The 13,259-nt window shown below is 32.3% G+C and overlaps 1 protein-coding gene across 9 annotated transcripts in view; it reads right to left on the minus strand.

The window, feature by feature from the left end:
- Positions 1–13,259, minus strand: part of AdamTS-A (ADAM metallopeptidase with thrombospondin type 1 motif A) — a 328,356-nt gene that overhangs the window by 59,206 nt on the left and 255,891 nt on the right. The window contains exon 1 of one of the 9 annotated variants that reach the window (XM_073963195.1): positions 4,855–6,115. The exons of the other annotated variants lie outside the window; for them this stretch is intronic. The gene's annotated coding sequence lies outside the window, so the exon portion shown is untranslated. Of the gene's footprint in view, positions 1–4,854; positions 6,116–13,259 lie in introns of those variants that run through there. 9 annotated transcript variants of the gene reach the window in all.

Below are 13,259 nucleotides of genomic sequence, written 5' to 3' on the forward strand. Positions count from 1 at the left end.
AGAAAAGATTCAGAGATACAGCCACGGTTTGTTTCAAAAATTCAATCTTTAACCATATTTAGATGAGGCCATAAAAACCGAACCCGATCTAAGAAAACAAAACCCAAATATGGTTTTTGCCTATTGGTCCTCTACTTTCATAAAATTCTGGACAGAAGTTGTTTGCACGCGATTGGCTCCAAAATGTTGCACAGTGTTATCTATTTGGATTCAAACATTTTGCTGAGTAATTAAAATAACATAAAATAAATTGTTTTTTGTGTTCTGAAGAATTTTATATGCAAAAAGTTATTATGCATGTAAACATTGCTAAAATGTGAAAATTTTATGAAATGGATTCAAATCGGACATTGTCAAAATGTGAAGAACGGAATATATTTTTCATGACTCTGCATGGACGGCAAGCAAAGAGTGATATATAAACCTGTTATTTTGTAATAAATGTTTTTACTGGGAGTTTGACGAATAAAGTACAACCGTGGAATAACTTTTTACGGGACATCAAATCATCATCATATTTTCATGAATAATTTTTGAGTTTGTGTCAGTGGCCGATTTTGCAAAAAAAAAAACCTGGCCAAAAATCGGAAAAATTTATAAATTTACACTTAATTAAATGTCCTTCAAAAGAGCCAACTACCATTAGTTATAAAAGAAAAATTATATTTTTGTCAGTAATTTGGTTTAACAGCATGTCAAAGTGAAGTTCATTGGAATTCTTCTCGCAATATTTCGTAATCTCACATTTTAGTGGAGTTTTTAAACAATACATATTGGTAAAATTTAGAATTTAGATAAAAACAACTTCGGAAAATATTTAGATCTTATAGGATTACATTTTTACGCAGGTTTTCAACGATGTTGAAAAAGAACCAAATGACCTTTAATGATCCACACGAGGGTTAATTTTTATAACAAAAATATTCCTCGCATTCTTGTCAGTAATGTTGTGAAATAAACTGTATGCCTAAAATACAAGGACTCCAAGGAATGTTAACTCAGATATTTAAGATATTTCAAAAATGTAGAAATGGTGAAAACTTGTCTCTCCACATTAGTTTCATGGTGTTTGGCAAACTTGATTTCGATATTTCCTGGGTATGAAATGCAAATAGAGATTTCATTTCTTTGGTGACTTATAGTGAAATTTACCCTCAGCCTTTAAGCTAACGAGGGTATATACAATTTGATACGACCAACAAATGTGCCTTATCGAAATAATGATTTTAGACCCCAAGTATGTTTGGACGAAATCCGTTTCAGAGAATTTGGAGTCGATTTAGCCATGTAACCTGAATCCCGACCCTGAATATATCAGATTCGAATATTATTTATTAATAAATTGATAGTATTTCAATAACACTGTAATATATCGCTCGTTTTATCAAATAGTGACACATCTCAAAAAATCCAGTTTCGAGAAAAACGCGTTTTAGGTTGGAGATGGAAATCTGATTTCCCAACTTTAAAAGGCTATTACAGAAAAAAATAAAACAACTACAACAACAAGATTAAGCATGATTGGAAGTGTTTTAGTGCCCCATAAACTCAAAAAACTGTTTTGTTAATTTATGGCACACTTATAGTAAAGGAGCTGTAACCAGCGTTGCCGACAGTTTTTGATCAGAAATCGTCAAAAAAATCGTCAAATCGTCAACAATATTTGAAAAATCGTCAAAAATCGTCAACATGGTCCAAAACTCGGTTTGGTTACCGTTTAATGCGATTTTTCGCTGCTATTTTTGTGAATGCGACTGACAACATAAGATATACAATCCACAGCAATAAATCTAACCCAATATCACTTAAATACTGCTATAAAAACAGCTTTTAGAAGATGATAGTTTTCCTATGGTTATCGAGATTGAAGCAATGCAGCATGGTAAAGCTGGGTACACATTGTCATTTTAAATGGTAGCATAGCTCAAATATCGCTTGCTGGAAAGTGTGACCGTCCATGTTTGTCCGTACACGTACATTTTAGTTGTTGGGCAGTCGAAACTCGATAAAAATTTTCATTCAAAACTGGCTGACAGCTTAAAGAGGGCATTTGTAGGAAGTTAATAAAGCTGGGCTCATATTTTTTATAACAAAATATATATAAGTAATATTTTATCTCGAAAACTTTTTAAGGAAGATTTTCCTCTATTACCAAAACTAAACGAAAATTTTCAGCTCATGTAATTTGAATGTGGGGCAAACACTATGAAATAACTGTGCCTAGATATGCCAGAAAACATTAAAAAGCTCAAAAATCGAGTTTGGAACATTGCTTCCTTAAAATCCTTCGTGCAACTTTGGTCAAAATGTAGTTATCGTCTTTTATTTCATGCATTTCTGGCTTAGGTGAAAAATAGTCATTTTGGACCATAAAATCGTCAAATCGTCATTTTTCAATTTTGGGCCAAAAAATCGTCAAAATGACGATAAGTCAGCAAATTCGGCAACACTGGCTGTAACTCGTTGAGTTTTAGAGATATCAGCATGAAAATTTGACACAAGACAAAGTAAAGGTCGTTGAAAAAATAGAAATTGCTAACTCAGAAAACACATTTTTTGAGTTATGCCATTTTTTGAATAAATAAACGATATCATCTATACTTGGCTTGGCGTAGCAGGAATGCTGTTTACCAATTTATACAAATATAAAAATATTTTGTTAATTCTCTTTTGAGTCATTTTTAATTGAAGTAATTCAGTGTTTGTTTTCTGTAATTTACACAGCTCCCAAGATATAAATATAGAAAAGAATATGAACTATACCGGTCCACTCCTTCGGAAAATTATAGTTTAACAGCTCTTCTCGAATTGTTTTGAATTTTTTTAACAAAAACTCAAAAAAGAACTAAAAACTTATTTTCTTTAGGCCCAAGGCTCCGTCGTCACAGCTGACTGATACATTCTTACTTGTTCTCGTTGACATCATTCTCCTCAAAAAAAGTTTTGTGGGAAATTTTTGCATAAACTCAGATAAAGTATGACTTTAACTCTAAAAGGTGTTTTTAATTTCTACATATTCCTGGAATTTAAATAAGATATAGAATTTTGTTGTATTCAAGGACCTAAAGGAACATTTTGTGGTGAATAAGTTTGTAAAATATTTTTTAATGATGCTTGGAAAAGGGACTAAAAGAAGGGACTAAATATGAAATCAACGACCCAAAAACATACGATTAAGTACCCAAGGTTGGATTAAAATCCATTTAATATTATTATTATTACACTATGCAACACTGAAAACGCAAACAACTTCTAATATGCATTTTTTGAAAGTACATATGGAGACTACAAAAACCCTAGTAGGGTTTTGTCCCGTCAGATCCAGTTCGGATTTTATGGCCTCAACTAAACCGGCCTAAAACTACAGTTTTTTGGATTTATCCGGTCTTTATCTCAGAAACGATTTGGATTTTGGCCTTGCTGTCTTTGGCAATATTGTAGCCTTAAGTTAGTCGAACTTATCTTTGGAACAGGCCACGTAAGAAAAACTCCATCTAGGACATCAAAATCGATAAAATATACAAAATTTTATTATTATTATTATTATTATTATTGTTATTATTACTATTATTATTATTATTATTATTATTATTATTATTATTATTATTATTATTATTATTATTATTATTATTATTATTATTATTATTATTATTATTTTTTTATTTTTTCTTTGTGTGGACTGTGTGAATTGGGCCTGTCAGTGAAACAAGTAGATCCACAAAAGAAATTTTACCCTAGAAACTTTCGAAACATCTTTTGTCACTTACGAAAACGTTATTACTTTAAACGTTTTAAATTTAAAATTAGGTTTAAAAAGTAATAAAATCTCAATAAAATTCTCAGAACCAAAAATAAAAAATTTTGGGAAAAAGGTCTGCTTATACGAAGTCTGTGATTTCATGCCACATTTTAACGAAAAGTAATAGTGAATAATTCAAGAATGTTCCTTCTCCGTCGATGTCCATAAAAAAGCATGGAATGTCGATAGGGAATCTTATGAAAAGAAATTATGCACACCAAAATGTTAGTTGTTTCATAAATAGCAGAGGTAAAAAAAAAATTGTTTGGGGTTTGCTTCATTGGTTTATGTTACAGGCTGAGGCTTGATCTCCGGCGACAAAATCGCCCAAGTCTCTCATATATGCCTAGATATACACCAATTTTGAAACTCTGCTGTGAAAATCAGCAAGTTCAAAGACCTACAGCACTTATTGCTGTATGTTCTCCAAATGTTATACATATTTATAGGAGAGCCACATATTTCATAGATAAAGAATTGACGCTTTGTGTAAAAAAGGGCGGCATGCTGATGTTGAATTAAAACTTTGAAAAATCATAAATCCCATTAAAATTATAAACTTTTTACTCAGTTAATTCTGTCGAAATGTCATTATTGAAGAAAAAGTGTGTCTATATTTAATCAACCACTTTTCGTATACTTTTTAAAGTAGTTTTTATAGATTTATGAAGAGGTGAAATTGGGTTCTCATTTGGGCCCCACCTGCAGAAAATTTGTTAAACTTTTAATAAAGGTTGTTCTGTTTTAACTATCGCAGGCAGAGTTTATTAAAGCCGGTAAATCTGACACCTAATTTCTGAATTATTTAATTTGTTATAATATATTTGAATGAATCAGATTAAATATCTTGATTTAGTTAGACACCCGCATGGCAAATTAAGCTGCCTATTTAGAGGCTCTTCTTGCTAATTTTTCTATTCTGTCTTTTTTTAAATTTGTGAAATTTACGACCAAATATTCTGTTCTGTACTAAGATTCTGCAGATCGACATCTTTTACAAATAGTTTTCAATAAGCATTCACTATTTATCATGCACTGTTTCAGTTTTTACTCACATTTATTTACGGATGATATCCTTTGCGGGAAAACACTTGTTGCACGTTTTCAATTTAAAAAAATACTGGAATACAGGTAAGGGTGGGACCTTAGTTTTATAGTTAGTTTTGTACTTCTTCGCACTTTCGCACCCCTTTTTTTCGAATTAAAATAATTTTTCAATTTAAGAAACAGATCACAATATCACTAATAACAAAAATGATAACCATTAAAATGTTCTTCGTAATGAATTGAAATATTCGTTTTCAAATGAATTTCTAGTGACACATACGAATTTGGGATTTTTGTTTCACATTCAATTTTATTTTTGTTGTTGTTTTATTAATTCATAAAAATTATGCAAATTGGTGTTTGATACTTTGTTTTTAATCGGAAATTCAAATACGCATGACTCAATGCAACGATTTTTTTTATCACAGATTACTTTTTTTTAATAATTTTTCTAAGGTACTCGCACAGAATCACAAAGTTATTTGTTTTCTTTTTATTTTGTGGTAATTTTGAAAGCGTCTTATTGGCACAATTTTGTTGTATTTTTTTATGTAACGACCTGTTTAGTTAAACCTTTAATGATGAATGTAATAATTGCACTTGTATTCAAAATTCTATAACGTTGGCATCGATATTGCATGCATCCGTTCGTTGTTGAAGATTTCTGACATAATTCTTATACAATTTAATTTAATTTCCTTTACTTTTTTTCTTCTCTTTTGCAAATTCTGTAACATGTAATGCGAGAATGCAATGTACGTGCAGTTTTAGTAAATTATTTATTAAATTACCAACCGCATAAGTTGGGGAAAAAACCAAAACACACCACTTGAAATAAATTTAGTGTATAGCTGACCGTCTAGTAGTGAGACAAACGAACGAAAACAGACATTAGAGCGCATAATAATTAAATGCTTTCTCACATGGAATGGATATTTGGTATAAATTTCGCCAATGTCTAATAACGGTCACATCAATTTTCTTCTGAAAATGTGGAACAAGGCTATGCGCTCACACAGATGAACATATAACGCACGACCACCGTATTATGTGCGAGTGACCACTACCGCCGGATTTGAAACGCACGTCTTTACTGTGCAAAGATTTCACAGTGGACTGCAGCCATATGGGAAACAGGGTAAATATTTAAATGTAGACACCGCAGCACACACCGGACACCAGACAACGAACACGGTAAGAACGGACCAAGAGCTAAGCAGCAGAGCAGAGTAGAGTAGAACAGACAGGTACACAGTATCTTCTCGTACTGAACACAGCCACCAAACACTCCACACAATGTTGGGGAATGTTTTCGGAAAATTGAACATCAATTAAAGAGTCCAGCGATAGACATAACCTTTGCAAACATAAACAAATTTTCAGGTAATGAAAATTGGGAGAAACAATTTGTTTGGAAATAATGTTCAAATTGCGAAAAAAGCTAATTAAGGTGAGTTCTCTTTATCTCTCAACTGTTTCTCTTTTCTGTTATTTTACAGAGGAAAATGGACATCGATTTTGGCTGCAATTAATTTCACCGGCCATAAAATTCCGAAATTACTAATCCGTTTCAAAATTCCCCTTTTTGAAAAACATTTCTTGAGAATTGTTTTTCAATTTTTTTTGTTTATTTTCTTCTACCAAAAGTGCATTTTCTCCTCACCCTGAAAAATGCAAAACAATTTGTGTAAAATTTTATATTTCTTCAAAATTGTTTTGTTTTTCTCAAAAACGTATCAAAACAAACTTTGGTCAGAATTTATGGCCACCACATCTGGTGATTCACTTCTTGGGAAGTGTTTTCATTTCGTAAAGCCTAAATTTCCATTGGCCGCCGATGACAGGTGAGATATGTTACAGCCATTTGGGATTGTGATTGTGTTTTGGTGAAAGAGTGTCAATGAACATTTGGGATGGAAATGTGATTTCTTTGAAAGACTTAAGAAAAGTGCCAATGAATGTTTTCAGGGAAAACAATAGATCAAAACATCCTCGGCAACATGTCGACCTCATATGAGATAATCACAACCATCTTCAGTATGGATAAATGTTACAAAAGGTTATCAAATGCTGCTGAGATCAGAATATGGCAAACAGAACGACGTAGAATGATCCTGACAACTATCCACCGTACCGCAGCATTGGGGAATACTAGTGCAACGCAATGGACTAATTTTCAGTCATGTTCCTTGTGATGTTCCAAGATCACCAAAAGTACAAAAAACTCCTTACGGCCACAATTTTTAGTACAGTTATTTGTTTTTCAAACTGAGGGAGAGATAGGTGAGCACCTTCTTTCAGCGATAAATTGGTGAGAGAAAAATTGCCGAATAAAAATCTAGGCTAATTTGTTTTATTGAACAGTTCCCAGTCCATGATTTTTTTCTTTTTCCAAACAACGACCTTCAATTCTGCATTGTATCCCAATTTATCCACATGTCATTCTTAGGCAAGAAACACAAAACTAGCCCAAAATTGCGTTCAACTAAGATCTATGGCATGTGTAACCTTGAAAAGAAAATATACAAACATTTTGTATATTAAACAAAAACTAAACATAAATCTTATAAGAAGAAAAAAAACTATAGACATAATAAAAAAGAGTGAGTGAATAAAAAACAATATGAAGAGAAATGCGAAATTTCACTTTATCAAATGTTGATAATTTACAAAATCAAGAGAAGAAAATACACACGAAAAAGGAATAGAAAGAAATTTATATGTTATGGTCAGTTTGTATCCATTTTGGCATCTGCCGACGACCATCTGAGCTACTTTAAATTTTCCAATGGGTGATTTTGAAACTAAAAACACACACTTTGGAAAGAAATCGAAACAAAAAACATATGAAAACTATTTGAAATCACAATCCTTAACCATGACTGACTCATTGCGATCATTTGTATATAAAAAAACATTCAACAGCAATAAAATCAAAAAGAATCTAATCGAAACAAATCGAAATCGAGCATACAAAATTAGTTTAGATGGTAATCAATGGGCGGTCTCAGGAAAATTGCGATGCGTGTCAAAGCCAAGCAGTGAAGCATGTGTGTGTGTGTGGGGCTAAAGAAAGCGTTTACTTGTGGTCATTGCAAAAAAGCAAAACAAAATAAATAAACAAATGTTGTTAGTTTTAGTTATTTATGGAATTTATTGCAATTGGTTTAAATAAAATAACTTAAATTATTGAATTTAATAATTTTTCTTCAACATTTTGCAAAGCAAAACAAAATAATAAAAATTTCTATTTAAAAAGTTTAGATTAAATTTAACCTCTGAGAAAATAAAAACATATAAATGTTATTTTAAATTAAGTTCACGCATATACGAGTATGTTTATTTTTAATTCAAATTAAGATGTCAGTTATCATTCGCCCCCGCATGTGGTATGTTCAACAAGCGTTTATTAATGTTCATCATTCATACGCACCCTGGTATAAAAGAGAACACTTTAGTTCTAGCGATTTGAATACAGTATAATTTCGATAATCCGGACACCACATGTTTCCGCGGTGTCCGGATTATCGAATTGTCCGGATTACCTAGTAAATACCGAGACTTTTACTAGATAATAAAATGACATATAAGGCAAACAAATGCATATTAAGCCAATATCACGGCTTGTCCCCATTTCAGGAAGGGGAGCAGCTTCCCTGGTTACCAAATTTATTTCTTATATTCCTCCAGCGTAATTTAGGTAACATTTGCTTATTATATATGTATATGGTATAAACCAAAAATGTTTTATTTTTGGTATTTCGATCCACACAGGCTGAGGATATATCTCTGTCGGCAAAGCCGACTGATACTTTTTTACTTGTTATTCTTGTTTTACACAAACAATAAATTCTTTTTGTTTTGTTTTTCAAAATAGTGAGGTTAATCCCATAGCCGTTGTTTTAGTATTTTACTAAAACAACTTTAATTTATTAGTGGGAAAAAATTGGCGATGTTTACCAAGGGGTAAGGCAGGGAAGACTATAGTTTGAGATCTTCATCAGTTTCCTTGCTTCTTTTTAATAAAATATTAAAACAACGACTATTGGATTAGGCCTGACTATTTTGAAAAGCGAATTCAAAATCGTTCGAATTACTACCAAACTCCTGTTGTTGTATACAATTTTTGTTTGATTGAAAACAAAAATGAATCAAATATTTTCCACAAAACAAAAGTTCGGTATTAGTTCGAACGAATTTATATTCGAATCGTCTTAGTGAAACAGGTCATAAGCTATAAATCCCAACGCTTTAAATGATATAAAGATTTCTAGGTAAAGTATCCTTGTCATACATTATATGCTCCAAAGGACTTTTTATACCCTCCACCATAGTATCGAGGGTATATTAAGTTTGTTTTTCCGTTTGTAACGCATTGAAATAATCATTTGCGACCCTATAAAGTATATATATTCTTGATCAGGGTAAAATTCTGAGTCGACCTGTGCTCGTCCGTCCATCCGTCTGTGGTAATCACTCTAGCATCCACAAAAATGGAGATAGGACGCTGAAATTTTGGGAAAATGCGTCTTTTGTTGGCAGGCAGGTCAAATTCGATGATGGGCTATATCCGTCCACGCTTTGGTATAGCCCCCATATAACGGTACCCCCCGATTTATGGTATTTTGACGTTTTTAGCTACATTTTCAGACCGATTTAGCTATAATTTGATATTTAGGGTTCTTAAGTGTCAATAAACTTATATAACAAAACTTGTGGACATAGGGCCACGTTTTGGTATAGCCCTCATATAACGGTACCCCCCGATTTACGGTATTTTGACGTTTTTAGCTACATTTTCAGACCGATTTAGCTATAATTTGAAATTTAGGGTTCTTAAGTGTCAATAAACTTATATAGCAAAACTAGTGGACATAGATCAATGTTTTGGAATAGCCCCCATATAACGTTACCGCCCGATTTCAGGTATTTTGACGATTTAAGTCGCATTTCTAGACCGAATTAGCTATAATTTGATATTAAGGGTTCTTAGTGACCAAAAAACTTATATTCGAAAAAATTATGAACATAGGTACATGTTTTGGTATAGCCACATATAACAGTACCTCCTGATTTTCGGTATTTTGAGATTTTTACCTACAAATTTTAACCGAATTAGCTGTAATTTGAATATTTGACATTTGAAGTTCTTAGTGGTCACCACACCTCTCCACCAAAATTGTCTGAAATTTTGGGAAAATGCATATTTTGTTTGCAGGCAGGTCAAGTTCGATTATGGGCTATATCGGTCCACGTTTTGGTATACCCCCATATAACGGTACCCCCGATTTACGGTATTTTGACGTTTTTAGCTACATTTTCAGATCGATTAAGCTATAATTGGCATTTAGGGTTCTTAAGTGTAAATAAACTTATATAACAAAAGTTGTGAATATAGGTCCACGTTTTGGTATAGCCCCCATACCCCCCGTACCCCCGATTTATGGCATTTTTACGTTTTTAGTTACATTTACAGACCGATTTAGCTATAAATTGACATATACGGTTCTTAAATGTCAATAAACTTATATAACTAGTGGACATAGGTCCATGTTTTGGAATATCCCCCATATAACGTTACCGCTAGATTTCAGGTATTTTGACGTTTAAATTCACATTTCTAGACCCAATTAGCTATAACTTGATATTTAGAATTCTTAGTGACCAAAAAACTTATATTCGAAATAATTATGAACATAGGTAAATTTTTTTTAACGCTTTTTTACTTCTTCATTAATCGGATAGCTAATGAACTAATTCCTTTAGAGGAAAGGAACACGCAGTATCGATTTTTCATGCAACTATGCTACCCAACTCTAAGTTTTAAATACTATTGCTAATCATAGCCAGTCTTTAATGGTTGAACGATGGGAAAGCATTTGACAGATTCAGTTAGTTAATTCCATATTGACTGCATAACTGAGTCAACAGTGGATAGCCAGAAAGTTGAGATTTGGACCGAAAACTTCACTTTTTTATTTATACACCAATTGTTATTGCACCATGGCACATATTTAAATTTTCCAAATGTTATAGAACTGCAGTCCAGGGGCTGGACTTTTTTTTTTGATGAATAATTGGAATAAAAAATATTTTCTTTATAAAAGTTTTCATTTGACATTTATTTCCTTTATAAATGATTTGATTTCAAATTTTCATGGAACAGGAATTTCTTAATATTTTTGTATTTAAAAATTCCAGTTTTTTCGTTTGTCTGTAATGATACTTAATCAAAAATTTCCTCATTTTCTTATTACATAAATTTCATTTTTGTATTTGTACAAAATGACCACCGCAACAAAAAATAATTTGTATACGTCAAGCTGTGAATATTAAACCCGCTCATAGTATTGAAAATTAAGACTAGCCAAACAATAGGGGATAATGTGATTAACTTAAGGGGTGGTGGTCATTTCAATTTTTTGTTAACAAAAGTTAAATTTAAAGTATATCGAATATTTAATGTAAGTTCCCGCTGTGGTTGTTTGGTGGAATTCTATTTCAAAGCAATTTTTCACAACATTTTTCAATTTGAAGCATTTTTTAAATATTTAAAAATATTTTAATGTTCAAATACCTTTAAAAATGCACAGGATTCTATAATATACTAGAAATAGAGTAAAATAATTGCCAACTGAACAATAAATTGTAGCATATTGGTTGGATGTATGTGGACTTCGCTTCACATCACTTTTTCAATACAAACTCCTTAGCTCATGATAGCTCAATTAGTTCATTCAAATAAAATCCAAAGAGTTTGTTACCCAGCAAATAAATTGAAAGACGCGAAATGTAGACTTGTACTTCTACGGCATGCTCTGAAGTAGTTGAAACGGAATCGTGAAAATGGCACTCGATTCCTTACATTTTGTTGCATTGTGATTCCATCTATCGGAAGACTTCCATTACGAGCATTTTAACAAACTCCGGATGATATTTTATTAACATTTGAGTTGTGATAGCCCTAAAAGTAGATCCCTACAAGTAGCGACGTCATTTCTTCCAAAAATATAAAAAATACAAACCAAAGTTCCTAACGTTTTTGTGGTAACTAACGAAAAGAAAATTTCCTAATGGAACTGTTCCCGTAACCATAAAAAATCCCTTTAGCAGATGAAGCGAATTTAGTTCAGCTTGGATTAAATGGAAAGCAGAGGAACCACACTCATTTGCGATTAAATTGAATGGAGATTTTTTATACTTTGTGTTAATGTAATACAGCTCTTAATATTATTTATTTAAACAATTCATAAAGACATTTAATTTATTCTGGGATAGTTTTTCAATGGCTTGCAAATTCACTGAATAGGTTAGTTCGAGAAGTGGGGCGATGCAAAATTGTCACATGTCACATGTATGAACATTCATTTAAACCAGAGTAGGTTTGTTTTGCGCTCTAAATGGATTTTTATCTAAATTTTTATTAGCATATCTTTTAGGAATTTATTGCCCTTAACAAAATGCCTTATGTTATTATAGAGGTTTCTCTGATTCCAGTGGGGTATAAATTATGCAATATATAAGCCCACTAGACCTATATAATGAATAGTTGTATCCTACGTGCAGCATTGCTGGCTGCTACAGTCGAGATCCACAAGTTGCGGATAGTTGAAAATTTTGTAGATATACAGAGTACCTGCATTGCAATCGCGGACATTTCAGTGGTAAAGAGTCTTAGCTGGATAATTGGGATCCATTGGTTTTCCAGATAAATATTAATTGTCGGGCGGCAGACCGACGGACATCTTTTTATCGGCTTAGAATTTTATGCTGATCGCGAATTTATCTTATGTTGGAGGGTATAATTTTTTTGTCTTTGCTATTATCTGATCAAAAATGTACCGCATCAAAATAATAGTTGTAGACCCCGAGCATGTTAGGACGAAATACGTTTCCAACAAATTATAATTCTCTAACGGATCAACCCTTTCCAGTACATCCCAGGAAATGTTGTCTAAAAAATGTTGTTTCCAGGCAAAGATCAGACGCGAATATGGACTTTATTGGCCCACGTACTTCCCACATAAAATTGCATAATATTTTATGTTATAGTGCAAGGGACAAAGGAAAACCGACGATTAGAACCCACAAACTTATAAGATTAGCTTTGCTGTTAGTAGGCAGCTCTTCAGACATATCGGCTGTGGAAGTGGCTTCTCTGTCATAGAACTTTGATTTCCAAATGTAATGCGTTCTTACAGCGACGCACATTGGTTCAAAATCGTTCCTGGTCAAACTTTTAACTTTTGAACGGATATACACCTTTTTCATATGTTCGAAACATTTCGAAATTCGAAACATTTTAGTTGTAATTCGGAACATTTCATTTGTAATTCGAGAATTCTATTCGTAATTCGAATTATTCCATTTGTAATTCGAATTATTCTATTTGAATTTCGAATCATTCTATTTG

This window comes from Musca autumnalis, unplaced genomic scaffold (assembly GCF_047663935.1).
Source record: "Musca autumnalis isolate F117 unplaced genomic scaffold, ASM4766393v1 scaffold_1, whole genome shotgun sequence".
NCBI classification, from domain to species: Eukaryota; Metazoa; Arthropoda; class Insecta; order Diptera; family Muscidae; genus Musca; species Musca autumnalis.